Genomic DNA, 24,516 nt, shown 5'->3' with positions numbered 1-24,516 from the left:
CTGCACACTCACTCTGGTTGTCCCCAGAACTCATCTGCTGGCCCGTGCCGTCTTGTTCCCCCAGGGTGAACTGGCCCGGTGCCTCCTGTGGCTCCCTAGGACCTCGCTTGCCTGCTCCCCCCTTGAACTACCCCAATTTGCCCATCAGCCCCAAAGAATCAGGCCTGGGTTATATGTCCTTGGTCCCTCCTGTCACACACCTATTTTATTTCTTCTCTCATCAGCGATGGGACTTCATCCCGGGGCCCAGGGTCCTGGGAGCAGAGGCTCTGCGGGGCTCCCCTTCTGCTTTGTTCCTGCAACGCTTCCCTTCCTGCAGCCTCGGGGATGCAGGGCACTGGTGGCGGCACAGCTGTCACCACCCTGATGTCTCCCTGTTCCTCGCTTTTTGTATCTCAGAAACCGCGGCTGGAAAATCAGGCGTGAACCAGATCTTCCCGACCCAGGGGTCGAACCCAGGTCTCCTGCATTGCAGGGAGATTCTTTACTGTCTGAGCCACCAGGGAAGCCCGACTGAGCCAGGACCCCTTCTTTGTTTCCATATGGCCCCTCATCACGCTTTAAGGTTTAGGAATCCAGGCTGTGTGCCCTCCTTCATTTGGTGGAGGAGGGGGGGTTCCGCCATGCTCCCCTCCACGTCTGAGATGCCAATGTTTCTGTCTGTCTGTCTGGGCGACGCCAATGCTGGGCTCTGCTGTGTGTGCTAGAGTCTGTGATTCATAAAACGTCCCCGTCTGCTGCCTTCTCCCTGGGTCCTGAGAAGCCATCAGGGCACAGAGGGTTTTTATGATCTTTTATGTTACACCCATGAGGCACCAGAGCTCTGAGGAATTCAGCGACTTGCGCGCAGCCCCTCCACCAAGCGGCACAGCCTGGGCTCTTAATTGTTGTTCAGATTCTCTGACTCCAGCCCTGCCCACTGTGTGTGTGTGGCCTGTGTGTGTACTTGTGTGTCCAGTCTCCTGTGTGGATGGGCCTGAGTGGGTCTGGAAGTGGCCGTGCGTGTGAGTCTGCTGTGTGTGTGCCTGAATGCGTGTGTGTGTGTGTGTGCATGCGTGTGTGTGAGTGTTTGTACACAGCGCGTGTGTGGCATTGTCCTTCTCCGGCCATGAAGAAATGGCCCGGGGACAGGGGGTAATCACGGGAACGCCAACTGTGCAGTATTTGCTGTTTTTCTTTGCATCCCACCCTGGAACCCTTTGGACAGCCACAGCAAGTGCAGCTCCCTCGGAGCCAGGCCCCCAAAGGGCCTCTAAGCTGGGGCAGGGCATCGGGAGAACAAAGAAGAGGTGAGCAAGGAGAAAGGACCGGACCTGTGATGGGGCCCCACTGCTGGGCTGAGCCTGCCAGGTGGGGAGTGTGGGGCGTGGCTGACAGCCGGGGGAACAGGGGCTCTGATGATGAATCGGTGCTTCCGATTCTTGGAAGCCTTCTAGAATCTGTAGGGATCTGTCACTTCTCAGAGAAGCAAATGCAACCTTCACCCCCTCCCCCAGAGGGGTCTTTTGCGAGGTGGCTGGTGGTCCCCCAGCGATCTAGTCGAGTCTGATGGAGCCGGGGTCACGTGGTGCCTCAGCACAGCACTGACATGCCCTGTGCAATGCTGTGCTTTACATGAACTGGATCCCACCATAGCCCAAGGAAGTGGCTCCTATTTTACACGTGAGGCCACTGAGGCTCAGAGAAGCTAAGCGACCTGCCTGGACTCACCCAGCTGAATAGAAGTGAGGCCGGACTTGGACTTGGGTCCTAGCCACTGGGCGCCACTGCCGCCTGAGACTTCTGAGTACTACAGACGGATCAGGTGGCTTTGGGCAAGTCACGAGACTACAGAACAGGGGTCTGGAAGCATGCCTGGCAAATCCCAGGTGCTCGAGGGATGCACTGCCCTCCACTGCCTCGTCTCTCTGGATGCGCCCACTAGGTGGGGCAGCTGTTAGCAGAACAGGCTGTTGTCTGCACGAGCCTGCCCCAGGTGGGCACCAGACCTGCAGATGGAGGGCAGAGAGAGGGGGCTGCTGGGCCAAGGATACGGGTTCAGGGGAGACTCGTCCTTGCCCCCCTGACATCTGAAGGGCTGCGTCATGGATCGGGAAGGAGGACCAGAGGGCACATGTGGGGCCAGGGGGCAGAGAGGGAGAGATGACCCGCTGGTAGGTCCCCAGAGAGGCAGTGGACTTCCTCTTGGTGGAGGGACATTGAGGCGAAAGTCATGTGCCACAACAGGGTGGGTTCCATTGTATTTAAGTCACCTTCTGACTCTACAGAATTCCAAGGACTCCCCCCGCCCCCGCCAAGGTCCAGTCAGGATGGGGGCCACACCTCCAGCTCTGCTTCACCCTCCTCCCTCCCTGCATCCCCTTCAAACCAAGAGAACCCGGGGAGTGTCAGAGATGGAAGTCACCTTTTGACAGCTAGGTCAGGCACCTTCTCTTGATAACATCTCCTTGTGGCTGCTGTAGGTCTTTGTTGCTGTGCTCGGGCTTCCTCTCTTTGCAGCGAGTGCGGGCTTCTCTTGCTGCAGAACACCGGCTCTAGGGCACGTGGGCTTCAGCGGTTTTGGCTCCTGGGCTCTAGAGTGCCGCCTCAGGAGTTGTGACGCTCATGCTTGGTTGCCTCTCGGCATGTGGGATTTTAGTTCCCAAACCAGGGATCGAACCTGTGTCCCCTGCATTAGCAGGCGGATTCTTAACCACTGGACCACCAGGAAGTCCCGCCTTCTCTTAATAGATGAGGAGACTGAGGCCCAGCAGCCCAGAGTCGAACAGGCACTTGTCCAAGATAACACAGCGTCGTTAGAGGCTACACCTTCCGTCTCCTGATCGCCTGCTGGAGCGCTCTTCCCTCCCCACCTTGTCCTCATCTGAGGACCCGAAGACAGGAGGAGCCAGACCCGGGACCATCCCCCCACCTCTCTGTCTTTCCCCTCCCCTCTGCCAGGCTCCAGAAAGCCTTGGTTTTACAAGGGGAAAGGACACGGTGAAGGCGGACCCGTTCAGAGCCTCGAGGACAAATAGTTGAGAGTCACCAATTACCTGATCCTCAAAGACATGCCTTCGACTTCCTTCCTGCCCGTCTTGATTGCGCGGCCGGCGGCCTCCCGGGATCGCGGCTGTGACAGCCATATTGCACGCACATGTTCCCTAATAAGCCAGTGCCGAAAACCACATTAAAATGAGCCGGGGAGACGGAGTCGCTTTGTAACATGCTTTCTTTTATTTTATTTTTGACTTGGAAAGAAGCATGTCTTGGCTGCTAATCAAAGAGCCGTGGGGGCCTCTTAGCAGAAACCAAACCCATCCCAGGCCAGACCTGCCCTCCCGGCCCCCACAGACAGTGACAGTGGCTCAGGCCCAAGGGACCTGAGAAGGGGACCCCAGACCTTGGGCAGGCCAGGCGTTGGGGGTGGGTCCTCGGTGCCAGCCTGTGCCTGCTGCATCCAGGCTGTGGGTCTCTGGATCGCTTTGTTCTTTCGGTTCAGCTGCAGCAGGAGTGTCTGGACTCTGTGTGTTCCCAGAAACACGGACTCCTTCCTATTAGTAAGTGGGTTCTGCAGCCTTCATCGAGAGAGTATGTTTAAGGATCTTCTTGGCACAGGAGGGGGGATAATGACTCAGGGTCCCACTCGGGTGGGACAGAAGTGTAACCCTGGCTTTACCTTGACTTGCTCCAAGACCCCAGAAAGATCCCGCTGCCTGCCAGGTTTCCCGCGATAACTCTGCAAGATGGTTAAGACCAGATGGGATTCCCAGCCAGAGGGCTAGCATCTCAAATTGATGGGTTGTGTGCTGAGATTCGGAGAAGGCAACGGCACCCTACTCCAGTACTCTTGCCTGGAAAATCCTATGGACGGAGGAGCCTGGTAGGCTGCAGTCCATGGGGTCGCTAAGAGTCGGACACGACTGAGCGACTTCACTTTCACTTTTCACTTTCATGCATTGGAGAAGGAAATGGCACCCCACTCCAATGTTCTTGCCTGGAGAATCCCAGGGACGGGGGACCCTGGTGGGCTGCCATCTATGGGGTCGCACAGAGTCGGACACGACTGAAGTGAGCAGCAGCAGCAGCAGCGCTGAGATTCGCTCCTTTTCATCCAACCACCCTCTAGACATTCTGCTTAGATTCACACGATCCCCTCACCCCCTGCATGTCCAAAACCCAACTCATCAACACTCCCTAGAACCACTTCAGGTTCTCTCTCCTCTTTTTTTAAAAAAATATAATTTCTTGGCTGCACCGCACAGCATGAGGGATCTTCGTTTCCTAACCAGGGATCAAACCCAACCCCCTTGGATTGGAAGCTCAGAGGCTCAACCACTGGACCACCAGGGAAATCCCAGATTCTTCTTGGCTTAAGGGTGAATGTTACTCTATTGACTGTTGAGTCCAGAAACCTCAAAACCCCAATACTTTCTTTTGCAACAGTTCCAGGGATCCCCAAGTCCTGTGTATTCACAGCCCTTGAACCCATCTTCTCTTCTCTGGCCCCTGGTTAGACCTCACCCACCTATCACCTGGACCGCCCCAGCAGCTTCCAGTCCAAGATGGAAATTGAACATTCCCCTCTTCCCTGTTTGAAATCCTTCTGGACAGAAGCCAAATGGCACCACCACTAGACGTGTCTGTGCAGATTAGGAAAAGGTGATTCTTTCTCAAGGCACTTGTCCGCCATCTGCTGGGAAATGGTGGTAATGAATACACAAATCTCGGCTGACCGGGTAGTGACGGCACCCCATAGGGTTGTGGGTAGTGACGGCACCCCATAGGGTTGTGGGTAGTGGCGGCACCCCATAGGGTTGTGGGTAGTGACGGCACCCCATAGGGTTGTGCATGCAGTGTCCTGAATCCAGACATCTAAGGGCCTTCCTGTGTCCCATGCCTCTGACCCTCTCACATCCTACCCTCCAAGGAGACTGAGCTGTCTCAGGCTCCAAATGCAAGGTGGTTAAAGATGATTAGGGAGACAGGATGCAGCTCAACCATGCACCTGCTGTCAAGTTCCTTAACCTCTGCATCCAATCAGTTTCCTTGTCTGGAAAATGGGGATAAGAGGAAGACTGTCATCATTGGGTTTTGGGGAGGACTAAGTGAATTAATATTTGTAAAATGTTTAAAATAGGGCTTGGTGCATGGAAATGTTTTATTAGTATCGTTTGTCGTCATCATCCCCAGCGTCACGGTTGTCTCACATCTCCGTCCCTCTCATGCATTCCTCTGCTGGGAGAGGGCCTCTCTCCCACCGCACTCTGCCCTTCTTTGCTTGGTCAGCTACTCATCCTTCATTCAGCTACTCATCCTTCAAGGCTTAGAAAGCCTTTCCTGAGCAAGGCCAGGCAAGTCCCCTCCCTTCCCTGCTTCAGGCTCCCCCAGCCCCTGAGTGACCCTCAGGCATAGCCCTTATCCCTTAGATGTCCCTGAGCTGTGAGCTCCTTGCCAGCAGGAATGAGGTCTTCCTAGGCCATGAATGTTGAGGTCCCAGCTCAGTGTTGGCTTCAGAGCAGGAACTTCCCGGAGTTTTTCCTGAAAATCACTTCCAGCTCATTTTGAGCATTTTGCTATTCCATACTGGGTTTTGTGTGTGTGTGTGTGTGTGTGTGTTGTGTTTTGGCCATGACCTGTTGCATGTGGGATGTGAGATCTTAGTTTGCTGATCAGGGATTGAACCTGTCCCCCCTTAACCAATTATTTTCTACCTTGCACTGCCCCCTTCTACCTGCCTCTGGCAACCACCAATCTATGTTTTGTCTCTGAGGGTTTATCATATTTATTCCTATAAATAGAATCACACAATATGTAACCTTTTCTATCTGGCTTCTTTCACTTAGCATAATGTTTTGGAGTTTGTCCATATTATTCCAGCCTTTTTATTGCTGAATAGTATTCCATCCTTTGTTTATCCACACATCTGTTGATGAATACTTAAGCTATTCCTACCTTTTGGAGGTAGTGCTGCTCTGAATCGCCAGTATGTATGTGTGGTTGTTTGAGGACCTGTTTTCAGTTCTCGGCATTATCTAAGGGTAGAATTGCGAAGTCATAGGGTAGTTCAATGTTTACCTTAGTGAATAACCACCAAACTGTTTTCCATAGCAACTGGACCATTTGTTCAGTCCCAGCAGCAATATACAGGGTTCCATATTTCTCCACATCCTCATACATACTTGCTCTTTTTTTTTTTCCAAAAAAATCATTTTTGTTAACTGTCATAGAGGGTGTGCAGAGGCAGCTCCCTGTGGTTTTGATGCACATTTTCCTAACAACTTGTGACGCTGAGAATCTTTTCGCATACTTTTTGGCCATTCTTATACAGAAAATAGGCTTCCCTGATAGCTCAGTTGGTAAAGAATCTGCCTGCAATGCGGGAGACCCTGGTTTGATTCCTGGCTCGAGAAGACATGCTACAGAAAGGATAGGCACCCCACTCCAGTATTCTTGGGCTTCCCTTGTATCGCTTCTCTATACAGAGAAGAGAGAATTGTCTATTCAAGTTCTTTGCTCTTTTCAAACTGAGTTATTTGTCTTTTTGTTGTTGCTCTGTAAGATATGTTGGACACTAGACCCTTTTCAGATACAGGATTTGCAAATATTTTCCCCATTCTGTCGGTAGCCTTTTCATTTTCTTGATAATGCCCTTTGATGCACAAACAGTTTTAATTGTGATGAAATCCAGTTTATCTATTTTTCTTCTGCTGTTTATGCTTTTGGTGTACTTTCTAATTAATTGCCAGATCTAAGGTCACAAGGGACTTCCCTTGTGGCTCAGCTGGTAAAGAATCCACCTGCAATGTGGGAGACTGGGGTTCGATCCCCAGGTTGGGAAGATCACCTTGAGAAGGGAAACGCTACCCACTCCAGCATTCTGGCCTGGAGAATTCCATGGACTGTAGTTCACGGGGTCACAAAGAGTCGGACACGACTGAACAACTGAAATGAAGTAAACTGAGCTGAAGGTCACAGAGGCTTATCCTGTGTTTTCTTCTATGAGTCTTATGATTTCAGCTTCACATTTAGGCTGTTGACTCATTTCAGGTTAACTTCTGTATATAGTGTGGGGTAGGGGTCTAACTTCATTCTTTGCGTATGGATATCCAGTGTTCCCAGCACCATTTGTGGAAAAGACTCTTCTCTCTCCATTGAATGATCTTCTGACTTTTTTTTTTTTTAATATTATTTATTTGGCGGCACCTGGTCTCAGTCACTGCATGCGGAGGCTTCGGTGTGGCACACAAATTCTTCATTGCAGCGCGTGGGATCTAGTTCCCTGGCCAGGGATTGAACCTCGCCCCTACCCCTGCGTTGGGAGTGCGGAGGCTCAGCCACCGGACCACAGGGAAGTCCCAGTTCAGCATTTTTAAAAGCCTGGGTTCTTGGCTCTGCCACTTCCCGGTGTGTGCTGTGGGGAGGGCCTCTCCCTCTCTGAGCCTCCGTTTCCTTGTTTGTGAGATGAATCCCTGGGTTTGCTCAGCCCTGAGGTGGCCTGGCAGCCCCAGGGGCTCCGTGTTCTGAGTTGTAGTCACCGTGGGCAGGCTGGTTCTGGCTGGCTCTGCCTGTGCCACACGGGGGTCGCCCTCTCCTGGCCCCCGTGCCTTGCCAATCTCTCTGTGGCTTCTCTGGCCCGTGAGTGGAGCTGCTGCAAATCCTCCTGGTCTGCACAGCCTCCCAGCACCCTCGAGCTGGAGTCAGGCTTCCAACCTTCTATTTAGGGTGGAGGGGGCAGTGACTGGGAGATGCCAGTTCCCCATCCAGATTCCTGTTTATTTATTCTGCAGCTCTGAAAGCATTTGCCCAGCACGTCAGAAATGAAATCCCCAAACCAGGCCCAAGTCTTTGCTGTGTTGCCAGGGGTACACTCAGAATACCGCGATCCTGAAGATACCAGAAAATTCGTGACCAGTGCCCACCCAGCATCTCCCTCCCTCTCAACAGTTCTTAATGGTGACTTGTCCTGTTATTTTCTTTCTTTTTTTAAATTAATTTTTATTGGAGTATAGTTGCTTTGTAGCATTGTGTTTCTACTGTACAGCAGAGTGAATCAACGATCTGTATACATATATCCCCTCTTTTTTGGATTTCCTATCCCTTCAGGTCACTGTCCTGTTCTTTTCATTTCAAGGAAGAAAATTCACATCTGTGTAGGGTTCCTGCCTACTCTAGGCCTGGCTCTGTGCAGGGTGGAGCAGGGGTTCATTCCAGCTTGCTCCTGTAATTCCCACCACAGCCATGTGAGGGCAGTATAATGGCCCACAGGACAGGTAAGGGCGCTGCCTCTCCCAGGCTTGCTCTTGGGAGCCTCGGGAAGTCCCTGGGAGAGGCTCTTTGTGCGCTGATGTGGTTTTCTGCTGTGGAGGTGTTGGGAACATCACGTTTCCACTTACCCTTCTTTTTAGGAGGCCCCTGAAGGAGCTCCTCAGACTTTTGCCAGAAGTGCAAATTCCATTTTCCCTCCAGCAGCTAGTGGTTTCTTTTCTAAGGATGTGATTCTCTGCCTCTCCTTTTAAAAAGCCTAGCGCCCCATTTGTATCGGATGGTTGGCAATTGTGGCAATCTTCCCAGTTCCATTTCTTCATCCGCTCACTCCCCCCTGATTTTTTTCTCTCTCTCTCTCTCTTTTTTTTGGCTGTGCTCGGTAGCTGAGCAGGGGCTACTCTTTAGTTGTGGTGAGTGGGCTTTGCATGGAGGTGGCATCCCTTGTTGCAGAGCAGGGGCTCAGGAGTTGTGGTGCACAGGCTTAGTGACCCTGCGGCATGTGGGATCTTCCTGAACCAGGGATTGAACCCTTGTCCCCCACACTGGCAGGTGGATTCTTAACCACCAAGGTGGATTCTGGACCATCACAGAAGCCTACCTCTGGTTTCTTGACCTTTCTGCCCAAGAATTTCCCCTCCTCCACCTCTCCCCCCATTTCTGACTTGCTGCACTGCGTGTATGTGTCAGCATCTCCAGCCAGTCTTCCCTCGCTCCTCATCTGTCAGGGGTGGAACTGAACTGCACAATCAAGACAGTGGTCTTGATATTTAGAGGAGTCATGGATCCCCAACTCTAAGAACTGGACAAAACTTCAGACAGTTTCTCCTAAAACATGCCCAGGACCCATCATCCTGCTTCTAGTTTCCAAGGGTTCCCTCATCTCTCAGTAAGAAACCTGTATCCAAGGTCCTTCAGCTTCGGTGGGAAAACAAGGAGACACCCTCTAATTCCACATGGGACAGGGGTCACTTCTCAAATTCTCAGGTCCAGAGTGGCCTGGACCTTTCTCAGTGGATCCTTGGGCATAAACACTTCATTCTAATGGAGCAGCAGGACTTTGGGGACCCTCCTCATCCCTCATAACTGGGGAAGAAACCGAATGTCCTTGGGGGACAGAGAATTGTATCAAGCAGTTGGGCTCAAGATGGAGCCCTTCCAGCTGCTGGCTGACCCGGGACAGGGCCTGGTGTCTGTCTGATCCGTTGAAGAAAAAGTGGAGGTGTAGTCTCTCAGTTGTATCCGACTCTTTGCGACCCCATGGACTGTGGCCTGCTAGGCTCCTCTGTCCATAGGATGGATTCTCCAGGCAAGAATACTGGAATGGGTAGCCATTCCCTTCTCCAGGGGATAGTCCCAATCCAGGGATTGAACCCAGGTCTCCTGCATTGCAGGCAGATTCTTTACCATCTGAGCCACTAAGGAAGCCACTGATGAAAGGGGGCTAAACCAGGAACCCCCTACTGGGAGCGTACTAGCTCAGAGAGTTTGGGTTTCTCCCTTTATAGTGAATGGATCAAAGGTTCCTCTGCCTCTTCCCATAAGTGGAGCTCATGTCTGTTTTCCCTAGCTGGGACTGAGTCACAAAAATTCTTTTATGATCCATTTTCTGGCCCCCACCCCTGTTTTTTTTGGAAATTCGAAGCAGCATCCTAAATTTCCTCAGCCTAATTTTAGTCTCTGGAAACCGCGGCCAGATGATGTCAGATTGAATATTAGATGCCATTGGTCTTCCCAGGCCAGGCTCTGCCACCAGCTCCCTGCAGCTGCCCCGTCCCAGGGGGTCACGTGTGGGCCTGGGAGATGTCAGGGTCACCGGCCACAAGTGGTGCTGAGGCTACAAGTGATGGAAGTCTTGCTTCTCCATAGGAAGTGCCCTCAGCATTTGGAACCCACTCAGGGCAGGCCAGGAAAGGTTTTCCCAAAGGGAAGGGGCAGTTCTCACTCCATTAGCAAGGTTTCCCAGAATACCCTACTGTGTGTCCAGAAAAAGCGGGCAGGATCCTCTTCTAAGAAAATGGACCCCGTCCACCTCCCATACTCAGCCCGGCACCACCTTCCAACAGCAACTTTTAAAAAATGAGTTCATTTATTTTTCACCACCCTGCCCTGGCTCCTTTTAGGTGATCTTGTCTAACTCCCATCTCCTGTCTGAGTCTCTGTGTCCATTTCTTTCTTTAAATCTTATTTTATTAAAATATAGTTGATTTATGATGTTGCGTGAATGTCTGCTGTACAGCAAAGTGATTCGGGCACACGTACGTGAATATGTATTCCTTTTCATATTTTTTTCCATTATGGTTTATCACAGGATATTGAATAGCATTCCCTGGGCTATACAGTGCGTGCTTAGTCATTCAGTCGTGTCCGACTCTTTGTGACCCCATGGACTGCAGCCTGCCAGGCTCCTCTGTCCATGGGATTCTCCAGGCAAGAATACTGGTGTGGACTGCCATTTCCTCCTCCAAGGGATCTTCCCAACCTAAGAATAGAACCCGAGTCTCCTCTGTCTCTTGCATTGCAAGCGGATTCTTTACCTGCTGAGCCACCGGGGAAGCCAGGGCTATGCAGTAGAACGTTGTTATTTACCCATCATATATATGATGGATACATACACCTTCTATCTGAGTCCATCTCTTTATCTTTATTCAAGATAAACAGTCCTTTTTCACAAAGGAAAGGATGCTTTGCTCCGTCCTGGCATTTGCTCTTGGCTGGGGTGCCTCAGATGGTAAAGCGTCTGCCTGCAATGTGGGAGACCCGGGTTCAGTCCCTGGGTTGGGAAGATCCCTTGGAGAAGGAAATGGCAACCCACTCCAGTACTCTTGCCTGGAAAATTCCATGGACAGAGGAACCTTGTAGGCTACAGTTCATGGGGTCGCAAAGAGTTGGACACGACTGAGCGACTCCACTCACTCACTGGGTGCTGTAGCCTTTGATCAAACCTGCAGTCCCCATGGCCTGTCCCAGGGTGGGGCTGCAGTTGGCTTATGAACAGTGGTGCTAAACATGGGCACAGTCCAGCCCTGGCCAGAGCATCAAGGAACAATGGTTTCCTCGAAGTCCCCCCGGACCTCTAACCTCCCCACATGGGCCCCCAGTCCTTCCATGCCCGTTGCTTGGCTGCGATGGAGGAGTCTGTCAATGGGGACAAGGAGGCCCCTGTCACAGAGATGATGTGCAGAGTTCAGGAGCCAGAGAAGGGCAAGGCCTGTTTTGGGGACCACAGGCCATGTGATGTGGTGCAGAGGGAGGCTGTGGAGAGGAGAGAGGCGAGGGAGATGGACTGGACAGTCCAGAGGCCACTCAGTGAGGGTCTTTTTATGGGACTCTATCTTTTTAAAAAATAATTAATCACTTTTGGCCGTGCTAAGTCTCAGTTGCAGCCTGTGACTCCTTTGTCATAGCATGCATGCAGCATCTAGTTCCCCGACTGGGGATCGAACCTGTGCCCCCTTCACTGGAAGGTGTAGTCATAACCACTGAACAGCTGAGGAAGCCCCCAGATGATCTCTCTGCCTTAGAACACTATGAGTTCCACCAGCATTTATGCACCATGTATTATTATTACCCTGTGCTTGGATCTGGAGAAGGCAATTGCAGCCCACTCCAGTACTCTTGCCTGGAAAATCCCACGGAGCCTGGTGGGCTGCAGTCCATGGGGTCTCGAAGAGTTGGACACGACTGAGCGACTTCACTTTCACTTTTCACTTTCATGCACTGGAGAAGGAAATGGCAACCCACTCCAGTGTTCTTGCCTGGAGAATCCCAGCGACCGGGGGAGCCTGGTGGGCTGCCGTCTGTGGGGTCGCACAGAGTCGGACACGACTGAAGCGACTTAGCAGCAGCAGCAACAGCGCTTGGACCAGTAGGAAGATGGTAGCCTTTTGCCTTTTTCATCAGCATGTTCAAGAACCATTTCTTTTACATTTTAAATTGAACTTCAACTTGGAAAAAAATCAGGGAAGAAGTTGTCAATCCTTCTGTACCTCCCCTCCAGGGCAGGGACCAAGTGGGGGCCCCCAGGACTTATCCAGGCTCCGTGACCCCCCTGAAATTCCGGTGGCCAGTAAGCCAAAGAAGCAGAGGGTTCTGACCCTGTGGCTGTGGTTGCCGTTTGGTAGGTGGGGATGTGGACCAAGGTTTATACCTGAACCAGAAGAGGGCGATGGGGTGGGCTCCTGTGTTAAGTGATAGCTGAGACGTGGTGAAAGAGGAGACCGGAAAAGTCCACCCCTGGCTCAGGACAACAAGCAAGCTTGTGTGTCTGGACTCAGGAAAGGAAAAAATAAGCCTGAGAAATCAAAGCCTTGGGCCTCAACCTCCCCCAAATTCGGGACTGAAATTTACCCTCTGTCTGGGACCACCAGGTTGGTTGAAACTATAGATGAGTCAAGTGAAAAATCCCAAATATTAGTTATTTTAAATCCAGCCATGCACGAAAAGAAATAGATCGTGACCGAGGAGAATTTAGAAAATCTATTCATGTGATTCAGCTCACAAACAGTTTAAGGATACAATTCAACACCTCTTCATGATGGAAACTCCTGGCAAACAAGACAGAGGAAGACACTTAGGACTTCATAGACCTCCGCCACCGATCCGACGGCCAGCATCACGTGCTGGTGTGAGTGAGTCAGTAAACTTGCCCCCCTTTGAAAGTTGTGAGTGGGATATGGAGATACCTATCACAACTCCACACCATACCTTTAAAGGAATTAAAAGCAAATGGTTTGGGAAACTTCTGTCTGAGAAAAGGCAGTGTTACCAAACGCAAAAAAAAAAAAAAAAAAAAAAGCCGCACAAGCCACGACTGGGAGGAGATATTTGCAGCGCAGAAAACTGGCAACAAGTTGGCATCAGAAATAAAGAACTCCTCTGAATCAATAAGAAACAGCCAACAGAGAAATGGGTCAAGAACATGGACAGGACTTTCACAGGCTGGAGGGGAAGTGGTGGGGACAAATGGCTCAAAAACTTAGGAAAAGATGTTCAGCCTCATTAGCAGTGTGGAAAATGCAAATCCAAACCACAGTGCGAGGGTGTTTCACGCCCACGGGACTGGCAGACTTACAGAAGTCTTGGATCGCTGCCTCTCGGGGCTCCGGGGTGCAGGGCTGAGAGGGTGGTGTTGCAGGAAGGGGGACCGGATGCCCCCACTAATAGGGAGGCTCATTTCTGGACTCCTGTTGTCCTTCAGGACTTGGCTGAGGCTGGCCACCAAGGGGTCCTGAGCTGTTTGGGTCCTACCCCAGCCCCTCCCCCGACTCCCTGCCCCCACCCCAGGCCCGTGGGGTCTCCAAGACTGTTTCCTTGGACTCTGCTGGCGTCAAGGCCCCTTCCCAGGCAGCCAGATGTGTCTCTGGCTGCAGCGCCCGGGTCTGGTATGCAGAGCTGGGTGGAAGAAGAGAGGGAGAAAGGAACTGGGGGTAACTGGGTCAGACCGCCCCTCCCTGGCACTTGGACTGACCCCTCCACCGAGAGAATCTGCACCCCAGACCCCACCACCGCATCCCTAAAGCTCGGAGGGGCTGGAGGGAGGAGGGCGGGGCTCTCTGAACCCCGCACAGGGCAGCCCAGCTGTGAGCAGGGAGCAAGCATCAGACTCCGAGGCCCTCCTAGGGCTGACCCCTCACCTCCCCTGCAGTGGCCCGAGCCTTCTCGCATCTGCCACTTGGTTAGTCCAGGTGGGCTCCCAGGAGCCTGGGGTAGGACCAGTGTGGACGAGAGCCCTGCTCATGGAACAGAAGCTTCTCCTGCGGCTCTAGCCTAGCATCTGGATGCAGGGCCAGCAGGAGCCCGATCCAGGGGCCACGCTTCGTGCCTGAGCAGAAGGTTTCTCGCCCCTTCCTCTAATCTGCACGCACGTGGAGCAGGTGACCATGGAGGCTTGGCATTTCCAGATCTTGGGCCACGTTTTACCTTTGGGGGCTGAACCATCTCTCACCTCTCCTTAATTATGGGGATAACATTTATCTCCCTGGGAGGCTCTCCTGGCAGGAGAAAGGGACGGCAGAACTCTTTGCATGGTGTTGGGCTTCCAATAGGGCTGTATGGATTCATTCTTACTATAGCGTAAATGACTAAGGGGGAGTCATGGGGTGCCTGCCCTGGGATGGTGAGAAGGTGCATACCCAGGACTGAGTTTTGGCCCTGGGTGGACCATCACCTCATACCACCTCAGATCTATTTTCTCAGCTGTTAAAAGAAAGGGCCCATTGAGGTAGGCCTGAGACCCTTCTGGTCTTCACAATTGTATGGGAGGTTTGTTTTCTAGTATGGGTACAAATATAGCTGCCCCTTCTCTGCCCGAGGAGGTGGCCTTGATTACCCTCATCCTCTGGGCCAAAGTAGCTGAAGTTCAGAGAGTTAAGTCACTTCCCCAAGGTCACACAGCTTGTTGAGGTGGAGGGCCCAGAGAGATGACTAAGCCTTGAGCTATTAGGCAAACACCGTAAATCCTGAACAAATGCCTCTCGGTTGTTCGAATGTGTTTTAAACTATCGGGTCAGTCGGGGGAGGGAAAATGTCTCTAAGAAAGAGCCAGATTGTGTTTGAGTAATTGTCCAGGCTGGAAAATACAGGCAATTAGCAGAAAAATCCACCCTCAGTGAAGGTCTGTGTCTGATGTGGGGACTGGCTCTGTCAAGTGGTCCTTTAGTTGCCATGACAACCTCCTCCAGTGGGGAAGGATGCAGTCCAGGTGTGACCCTGGGAATCCGGAGTCTTGTCACCTGCCCACTCCTCCTCCTTCCTGGTTTCCCTCACCCCCTGTCTCGACAGGAGGCCAGGTGGCCTGGGCTAGGAGGGGACAGCTGGCTAGTGCAAGGTGGTCCCTGAGAGATGGGTATGCATGGAGCGAGCAGGTCAGACCTGAAAGAATATAAACCCCAGACATTGCCTAGGGGGGCTGAGCCCAGACTGCCCCATGTCATGAGGCAGGAAACTTCTGTGTGGTCACTATATCCCCCACTGGACATGGGATGGGCCTCATCACGTGCTGTTCCCTTGAGTGGCTGAGAATTGGGGGTGGGGGCACCAAGACGCATCTCCCTCTTGCCCACCTTGAGCCCATGGGTAGGTGGTGCCTGACATTGGGGTTCTGGGCTCCCACCCCATGCAGTCAGAGCAGCGTCTCTTTGACTTGTTATCCTTTGATGGCCCCAGAAGCCATGTGTATAGGGGAAAAAAACACCTCTTCTTTTTAAAAAGGTATTTGAGGGACTTCCCTGGTGGTCCAGTGGCTAAGACTCCACACTCCCAATGCAGGGGACGTGGGTTCGATCCCTGGTCAGGGAACTAGATCCCACATGCCGCAACTAAGACCTGGCACAGCCAAACTAAAGAAAATTATTATTATTTTATAAAAAGAGCATTTGAAAACTGCTGCTCTGAGCCCTTCTTTGGTAGGATGTCAGGCCTGTGATCTCTCTAGCCTGGGATTCTTCCTCTGATAAAGAACTTGGGAGCCTTTGGGATGTCCTTGGTGGCCCAGTGGTTAGGACTCAGTGCTTTCACTGCTGAGGGTGTAGGTTCAGTCCTTGGTTGGGGAACTAAGATTCCACGAGCCATGTGGTGTGACCGAAAGAGAGAGAGAGAGAGCTTGGGAGACCTGGTGTCAGAGGAAGCACCCCACACTCACATCCCAGCTCCTCTGAACAACCTTCAAGAGGTAGACGATGCTGTTAGGAGACCAAGGGCTTCCCTGGAGCCCAGCTGATCCATGAATTAAAGCTGAAGCCACCTTGGGCCTTCCCATACCTTTGGAGGAGTAGAGACCCTGAGAAGGGAAGGGGTCTGCCCAAGTGCACGCAGGGAAAGATCAGAGCTGCTCCCAGGAGGTCCTCCGATGCCTGGGGGTCCCCTAGACCTCCCGCCTGGGGACTTTGAACTCTACCACCGTTTTCCTCTGAAAGCCCCAAACCCCAAGTGACTCTGCCCACTTCTGGCTGTCTTTGGGGCACCTCGTCCATTTCCCTAAGATTAGAGCTCAGCACCCGCCTGAGCCTGGACCAGTGATGCAGGAGGGGGAGGCCCTGCCTCGGGTCCAATGCCGTGGGTGATGCGCCCAGCAGAATCAGGCAGCCTCTCCCATATTCTGGAGGCCCTCAGTCAGCCCGCTTTGCTTTAGGACTCCTGAACGTTGACCTGGAGCTCGGAGCCCTGTTAAAAAGGATCCTTTCCCACTGACACAGGACGATAGTAGCGACGCCCCAGGTCCGGGGGTGGGGAGTCAGAGCTGGTCTCCCTGGGCTGTGCCTGGTGTCATCTTTCAGACCCAGGCAGGGCCGCCTGCCAGAGTCCTGGGACCCTGAAGATATTTATGATTTATTTCTGGATGAGGAAAAAAGAGAGAGAGCACTTCAAACAATAACTTCAGATTCACAACGCGAACCTCAGAAATCTACCCAAGAGAAGCAACCGGATCGGTGAACCCTGAACAATAAAATGTATGCAGGGGTGTCCTCCCCTTTCTCAACCCCCCAAATGGCTGCAGAGACTGGATCTCTTACTTCTTTAAAAGTGTGTTTTAAATTTATTTGGCTGCCCTGGGCCTTCGTCGCCACTCGGGATTTTCTCTAGTCGAGTTCCCAGTCAGGGCTGGGCGAGTCAGGGCTGCTCTGAATTTGCAGTGTGGGGGCTTCTCATTGCAGCGGCTTCTCTTATTTCGGAGCACAAGCTCCAGGGCACACAGGGCTTCAGCGGCTGTGGCTCCCGGGCTCCAGAGCACAGGCTCAGTAGTGGGGCACGGGCTTAGTTGCCCCGAGGCGTATGGGATCTTCCCAGATCAGAGATCGAACCCATGTCTCCACACTGGCAGGCAGATTCTTTACCACTGAGCCATCAAGAAAGCCTCTGACTCTCTTATTTCTGGATAAACCCCCTCTCGAGTCCTGTGGGACAGTCCTAGGAGTCTGGGAGATCCCTCCACTGAGCAGACGGGCACACAACCTCTTTAATCCAAGTACCCCCAACTGTGGGGACCCCGCTCCAGGAGAATTCTGAGAAGGACCAAGAAGTCCTTGATCTTCCAGAATTCTGGCTGCTGCATACTCGTGGATTTCTGGAGACTTCTCCCGGCCGTGCCAGTCAGTCTGAAGGGAAGTCACTCCGCAGTGACTGGAAACAGTGCTGATGAGAAAGACATTGCATCAAACAAACGTGGGTTCAGTCCCTGGTTGGGGAACTTAGATCCAGCACACGAGGAGCAACTAGGCTGGCTAAGAGCCGGTGGTCCCCCCACCCCCACCGCCACTACCCGACTGCCTGCTTTGAATCCAGCCGTTGGCACTTAGTAGCTGTGTGACTTTGGGGCAAATTACCTAACCTCTCTGTGCCTGGGTTGCTTCATCTGCAACACAGAGATAATAAAGGTTCTTCCCTCGCTGGGCTGTTGTAGGAATCAGACAAGTATACATGAAAAGGGGTGTAGTGGGTCTCGCCTTTCCGTTAGCGCCTGGCACAGAGTGAGTGCCCCATGAATGCGAGTGGCTTTTTCTTCTTTTGATCGTTATTATGGCCCGCGTGGCTCCACATAGGCCAGGCCCTCTCTGCTATTGTGAAATCGGAAGAGAGCGTTTCCTCCCTTCTTCCCCTCCCACCGAGACATGAGCCAGAAGGTAATGAACTTCAGCGTCCAAACGGCTTTCTTATCTCTACCTTAAGCCCCTTCCACTTCTCCTGGCCTTGGTGGAAATGGAAACCAGCTGTTCGGGGGGGGGGGGGGCAGGAAGGAAGGTCCAGGGACAGAGTTGCCAGGGTTCGCTTGGGACACATGACCTCTGCCCCCTGAAGGAGGAGGACGGTCCCTTCCCTCCCCTGCCCAAGTTCCCTGAGATCCTCCAAGGTGGGCCACCTGGACAATGAGCTGAGGGTCTCCTTTTAGATCTGCTCACCCCCTGCCCCAGGGTGGCACTGCCTCTGTCCGAGAGGACACATGAGCTTCTTTGCAGCCCCGTGTGACAGAGGGATATGGCTGCCCCACTTTTCAGAATACAAGAATGGATGAGACATGGACCCACAGGGAAGAGGGGTGCACAAGATGTTCCCCAGCCAGGCTGCTGAGTGCTCTAAGCAAGGTGTATATTGTACTCTTGGCAATTAATAGGAAGGTGGCTGCCTGGGTCCACCTGGAGTGGTCAAGGAAGGCTCCCTGGAGGAGGTGGTGCTTCAGTAGGAATTTACTAATCATTGGAGTGGGTTAGAATCTCTTTCTGGATACGATAACAAGACAGGCAAAGGCCAAAGAACTAGAAGAGTGAGGGGTGCTCAGATCATGGCAAGCAGCCCATTCAGGGGGGACAGGGGTTTTCCTCAGGGCGGTGGGGAGCATGGAGGGTGACATGTCAGATTGGTGGTTTAGGGTGAGCAAGGTCAGGGTTAGACATGTTTTACACAGACCACACCTGTGTACCAGCATCCTCGTCAAGAAAGAGACCATTTTCATCATCTTAGAAGTCCTCCCCCTGCCCTTCTGATAACTGCCCTCCTCAAGCTAACCACTGACGCACAGGCCACAGCCTTCGAGCTGTCCTGCCTGTGATGGAACGTTCAAGAAATGGACTCACATGAGTGTATGCTCTTTGGGGTCTGTCATCTCTGTGAGTTCATCCACTGGGTGGCATATGGTTTCTGCGTAATATTCCATTTTGTGAATATTTAGTTTATCCCATCAGCCACCAATGGGAATTTGGATTATTAAAATTTTTGGTTATTTTGAGCAACACTGCTTATTCTTACACAAGCCTTTTGGTGAAATTATGTATTATTTTTGTACTTAGAGGTAGAATTGCTCCTATTAGATGAAATTGCTCATACCTAGGAGAAACAGCCACATTTTTAAGACGTGGTTATTCCATGGACATTGCATTGATACTGTCTTAGAGTTCCAGTGCCCCACACCCTCTTGGATACTCAGATACTTGCATTGTTAGTCTTGCCTGGGTGTAGTTTAATTTGCGTTTCCTGATAGAGCTAAGGAGTTGCGCCCCTCTACGTATGACTCAGCCATTTGGCATCTTATTTTGTGGTTTTATGTATTCCAAGGACCTTTCTGCTTGATGATATGCTTTTTCATTCTCTTAATGCTGTCTTCTAATGAAAAGAAATTCTTACATTTAATGCAGTTCATGTTATCAAAGCTTTCCTTAATGTTAGTGCTTTTTGTATTAGAAGAAATCTTTGTCTATTCTGAGGTCATGAAGGTAAGTTACCTATATTTTATAAAAACTGGATTGGGTGTTATTTTGTTTGTTTTGTGTTTTTGTTGTGGCTGCTGATCTTATTTCCCCAACCAGGGATTGAACCTGAGCCCTCCACAGTGAAAGCAAGGAGTCCTAACCGCTGGACCACTAGGGAATTTCCAAAAAACTGTTGTTTCTCTTTTAACAGTTAGATCCACAATGTACCTGGAATCGACCTTCGTGCGTGGCGTGGGTTGGGGGTCAGATTCTTTTATTTCACTTTTCCATTTTGGTATCCAGGTGACCCAGTACTCTTTACTGAAGCCCTTCCTTTCTCTCTTGTACTCATATATACCTCTTTTATAAACCAGGTGACCGTGGTAAGTGTGAATCTATTTGTCTGTCTTTGCACCAATAATACAGCGTCTTAATTACTGTAGTTTTATAAGCGATCTCAGTTCTGGTTGTGTAAGTCTTCCACTTCTGTTCTATTTCATCTTCGCATTTGGCTATTCTTGGACCTTTGCGTTTTTGTATATATTTCAGAAAGAACCTGAGAATTCACACACACACAACATACAAAAAAACCTGAGATTTTGAATGGGATTGCATTGAATGGATAGATCAATTGGGAGAGACTTAACGTACATAGTATGGTACCTTCCAATCCACGAGTATAGTATATCTTTTCATTTATTTGAATCTGCTTTAATTTCTCTCACTGATTTTTATAATTTTTAGTAGGCTTATTCCTAGATAATTTGATGCTGTGTGAATGGTATTTTAAAATTTCACTTTCTACGTGGTCATTGTCAATGTATAGGAATATGGTTGATTTTTGAAAACTCTATAATCCTTGCTAAATTAGTTTAGTAATTCCAATAATTCCTCTTTAGATTTTTCTAGGGCAAAGATGTTTTGGGGTGTGGTCCAGCCGTGGTACAAGACTCAACAATCTTGAACTCTGGGCTGGATTTGGAGGTTGAGAGGGAAGAAGACGGACTTGACCAGTCAGATTGGCAGAGTCTGTAGGGCCACGCACGCGTGCTAAGTCGCTCCAGTCGTGTCTGACTCTTTGTGACCCTATGGTCTATAGCCCGCCAGGCTCCTCCGTCCTCGGCATTCTCCAGGGAAGAATACTGAAGTGGGTTGCCTTGCCCTCCTCCAGGGGATCTTTCCAAGGATCGAACCCACGTCTTTTATGTCTCCTGCATTGGTGGGTGAGTTCTTTACCTCTTGCACCACCTGGGAAACTGGGGGGATGCAAAACCCACAGACTTCCCCCATGTCTAGTCGCGGTCCAGACGCTGTTTGCACATCGCATGGAGAGTTCTTCCCCAGCCAGGGCACCTAGCCTAGCCCACCATGGCTGTACGGGAAGGGAAGACCGCCTTTAATCAGCAAGCTGGGTGACCTTGACTATGTTGTTAAACCTCTCTTGAGTCTCACCTTCCTCACTCACAAAAGGAGGGACGCATGCCAGGGCATTTCTGCCTCTCACCTCACAGGTGACTGATGAACCTTGGTGAATAGTTTTCGCTCACCTGTGTTGTCTCTTTTCCCCGTGGGGGTTTTCTGAACGTTGCTGGAAATCTCTGCAGTCCAGAGGATGCTGGTGGGGGAGGGTGTGAGGTGGGGTAGGTGGCCAGCTCCCACCGTGCTCTGAGCAGCTTCAGTGCAGCTGGTCCTTTGGGGATTTTTATTTCCACGGCAAGAACACCCATGCAAGGTTGCCCCTCTTCAAGAAGGAACTCAAATTACTTTTCAATAAAAACTCTTGGCAGAAGTTCCTGAAAAACTCTGGCCTTCTCTGTGATCCCTGATATAGAAAAGGATGGAATTTAATTATTCTGTCCTGTCCACGAGCCCCACGGCTGGGCCTGGCATGCAGCCACTGCTCTGTCCGACCAGCAGGCTCCCCGCCCCGCTGGGGTTCATTGCTCTGGCATGTGTGAGGGAACACAGGGGAGACCCAAGGCAGGGCCCCCACCTTCAGCCTGGCCTCGCCCTTTTCACTCTTCCTTTTGGGGTCTGTGTCTTAGAAAAATCCCATCTGTCTGCGGTTACCTGGACAAGCAGCTCTCTACAAGTTAACAGGAGAGGTGACTTCCCAGGCCCAGGGGAGGTATTGATATTTTACAAAATTCCCATCAGGGCCTCTCTGCGACCCACGAGGCTAGGCTCAGAGCACCAGAGGGCGGTTAAGAGCTTCAGGCAGGATTGGAAACATTAGGATTGGAAAAATCTAGAATGATCATGTCTTGGTGGCCCCAGGAGTCTGGGGGTCCCTAGAGACCCTGGAACTCCAGCCTGCAGCTGGCCTGTTTCCCGCCGGCTCATGAAGAGATACAATTTTGTATATTTTCCACGCAGCATCATAAGCACGTTCTGTGTTTTTACCCAGTTAAACATTTAAATTAAAGATCCTCTAGAGAAGGGCAGGGCAACCCTCTCCAGTATTCTTGCCTGGAGAATCCCAGGGATGGAGGAGGCTGGCGGGCTACAACCTATAGGTTTGCAAAGAGTCGGACACGACTGAAGTGACGAGAACGCACGCATGTATTCAATATATTCAATATGTATATTGTTTTAAAAAGGCCAATAGCCCTTCAAGGCTTACCATGAGAAAGAGTTCTCAGTACCCCTCTTTACCACCAGCTTCCATTCCCTATAGTCTGGCTTTTTTGGGTGGGAGTGGAAAGCTTACCTCCATCGTTCTCATCACATTAGGGAAACTGAGGCAGCTCAGGACCCCTCTTTTCCTGCGGTGCCCTGTGGGTAACTCACGGTTAGTCTAGCTGGCCTGCCCCACCCCTGTCCCCGCAGCATCTTACCCTATTGACCTCCTTGGAACCATCTTCCCCTTGGAGTCTTGGCTGGGGTCAAGGGTCTCCCAGGGGATGGGGGGGTCTCCTCCAGCCGGGCCCCACTGGGTGGGCTGCGGGTGACACCCACCCTGTGTATGCCCCCTGCCTGCAGACCACCTCTGAGAGGGTAGATGGGCCTCTGGGGGAGGGCCACCCTGGCTGCTGCTATCGGCATCTCAGCTGCACAGTGGACCGACTCTGCCTCTTCAGGAGTCTCCGCAGTAGCCAACTCCTGCCCTGTCAGCAAAGCCCAGACCTTGGGAGTCCGATCTCATTCAGGGGGAGGGTCCTGACTTCAAGATTCAGAGCCATGACTGGAAGCAGTGCTGGCCAAAGGCACGTGGTGGGTAGACCGGCAACCACCCTCTGCAGTGGGCGGTCTGAGGCTGAGGGGGCAGAGGGCAGGAGCAAAGAGCCTGAGACCCCTGGAGCTGGTCAGCATAAACCCCTCTGGGGCTTCCCTGGTGACTCGGTGGTAAAGAATCTGCCTGCTGATGCAGGAGACATGGGTTTGATCCCTGGTCCAGGAAGATCCCACATGCCTCGGAGCAACTAAGCCCGTGCCTTACAACTAGTGAGCCTGTGCTTGAGAGCCCGGGAACCACAGCTACTGAAGCCCGCTCAGCCTAGAGCCTGTGCTCCACGATGAGAAAAGCCACTGTGAGGGGAAGCCCATGCACTGCAGTGAGAGTAGCTCCCGCTTCCTGCGACTGGAGAAAGCCCTCATGCAGCAACGAAGACCCCCGCACAGTCAAAAATAAATACAGAAATAAAACTAACTTAAAAAATTATATAGACCCCTTTTACAGATGGAGAAACTGAGGTACAGAGAGAAAGTGGGCCTCAAGCCACACAGTGAGTTAGCTGCCTCTCTAGCTCTCTCTCTACTGACCACACTGAGCAGTCAGTTCCTCTGTCTCTCTCTCACCCACACACCCCCTCACTTCCAACCCACATATACTGGCGAAGATCTCTAAGCTCAAGTTCTGCCTCTGTATCCTAGCTGCGAGGAAATGCTCGCGGGCCCGCGTGTGCTGGGAACGTGGGAATCCTCAGAACCCCAGAAAGTGAAGAGTCTGTCTCTCAGGGAGGGAAACCGAGGCCTGGAGCCAGGCGGGCAGGGCCTCGGCTGGTCACACAGCCAGCATTGCCCCGCCAGGCCCGTTTCCATAGTTCCACTGCCCCGAGGAATAATTAGAGAAAGTTAAACATGTATAATGTAATTGCTTGTCGATGACAGGGTGCTAGGGGAGCCATAAAACCTGCCCGGCCTCAGAGCGCCTGCCCAGGCAGGTGGCACGGGAGGCCGGGCTGGCAGCCTAGGGTCCTGCCCGCTAGTTGGGACTCTCTCTGCAGCTGGGGCGCCGGACCCCTTCCCAGCCCTCCCCATGCCAGCTGACAGCCAAGCCGCTCCCCGCCGGCCGACCAGGATGCCCAGTGCCAGCGCAGACTAGGCCTGGGGCCCTGCCCGCTTTCCAGAAACAGGTTCCCGTGCAAGCCCAGGCTTGCCCCTCGCTCTGCTGACCGTCCCCCCTGCAGGGCATCCTGTGTGTTGCCTCAGACCCTGGAAATATGTTCACGGGCCGCGAACACCTCGGGAACATTCACTGCGTGGAGATGAGGCCCTACTGACACCTCACCCATGGCCATCCTGCCCCACCGTCTTCCTTTGGGAGGGGGGTCCCCAGGGTGGGGAGACGCCCTCTTGTGTGTGCAGGTGACGAAGCTCAAGCCGGAAAGTTCTCCAGGCCAGCCCACTTCCAGAGTCAACGCCGTTTTTGCCCCATAAGATGCTCTCGGGCCTCTGCTGCAAGGGCAGGCACCCCATTCCCGCCACCCTACCCCCTGCCCATCAGTATTAGCACAGGGTGGGGCTCCCCTGCCGGTCCGGTGGTTGGTTAAGACTTCGTTTTCCCATGCAGGGGGTGCCGGTTCGATCCCTGGTGGAGGGGCTAAGATCCCACATGCCTTGTGGCTGAAATGCCAAGACATGAAAAGCGAAGAAATGTAACAGATTCGATGAAGACTTTAAAAAATAATCCACATCTAAAACAAAACTATACAAGCACAGGGTCACCAAGGGGCTCACCGGCACCCACTGGGCCTCCAGGTGGAGGAGGAGGTGGCCGGGGGTGGGTAGGGGACGGGGTGGGGTGTGAATGTCGGGGTGGAGTACGGATGAGTGGGTGGGTGGATGGGGGGAGGCGGGTGGGTGGCATGAC

General features: G+C 52.1%; 1 protein-coding gene and 1 non-coding gene across 5 annotated transcripts in view; one reads left to right on the top strand and one right to left on the bottom strand.

Annotated features, from left to right (window-relative positions):
- Positions 1-24,516, top strand: part of COL26A1 (collagen type XXVI alpha 1 chain) — a 166,641-nt gene that overhangs the window by 115,733 nt on the left and 26,392 nt on the right. The window lies entirely within an intron of this gene.
- On the bottom strand, positions 19,530-19,602 carry TRNAE-UUC (transfer RNA glutamic acid (anticodon UUC)). The gene has a single exon. It is a non-coding gene; the product is annotated as a tRNA-Glu (tRNA).

This window comes from Ovis aries, chromosome 24, assembly GCF_016772045.2.
Source record: "Ovis aries strain OAR_USU_Benz2616 breed Rambouillet chromosome 24, ARS-UI_Ramb_v3.0, whole genome shotgun sequence".
Classification (NCBI taxonomy): Eukaryota; Metazoa; Chordata; class Mammalia; order Artiodactyla; family Bovidae; genus Ovis; species Ovis aries.
The sequence above is the reverse complement of the archived record's forward strand: the minus strand, read 5'-3'. Positions and strand labels throughout refer to the sequence as shown.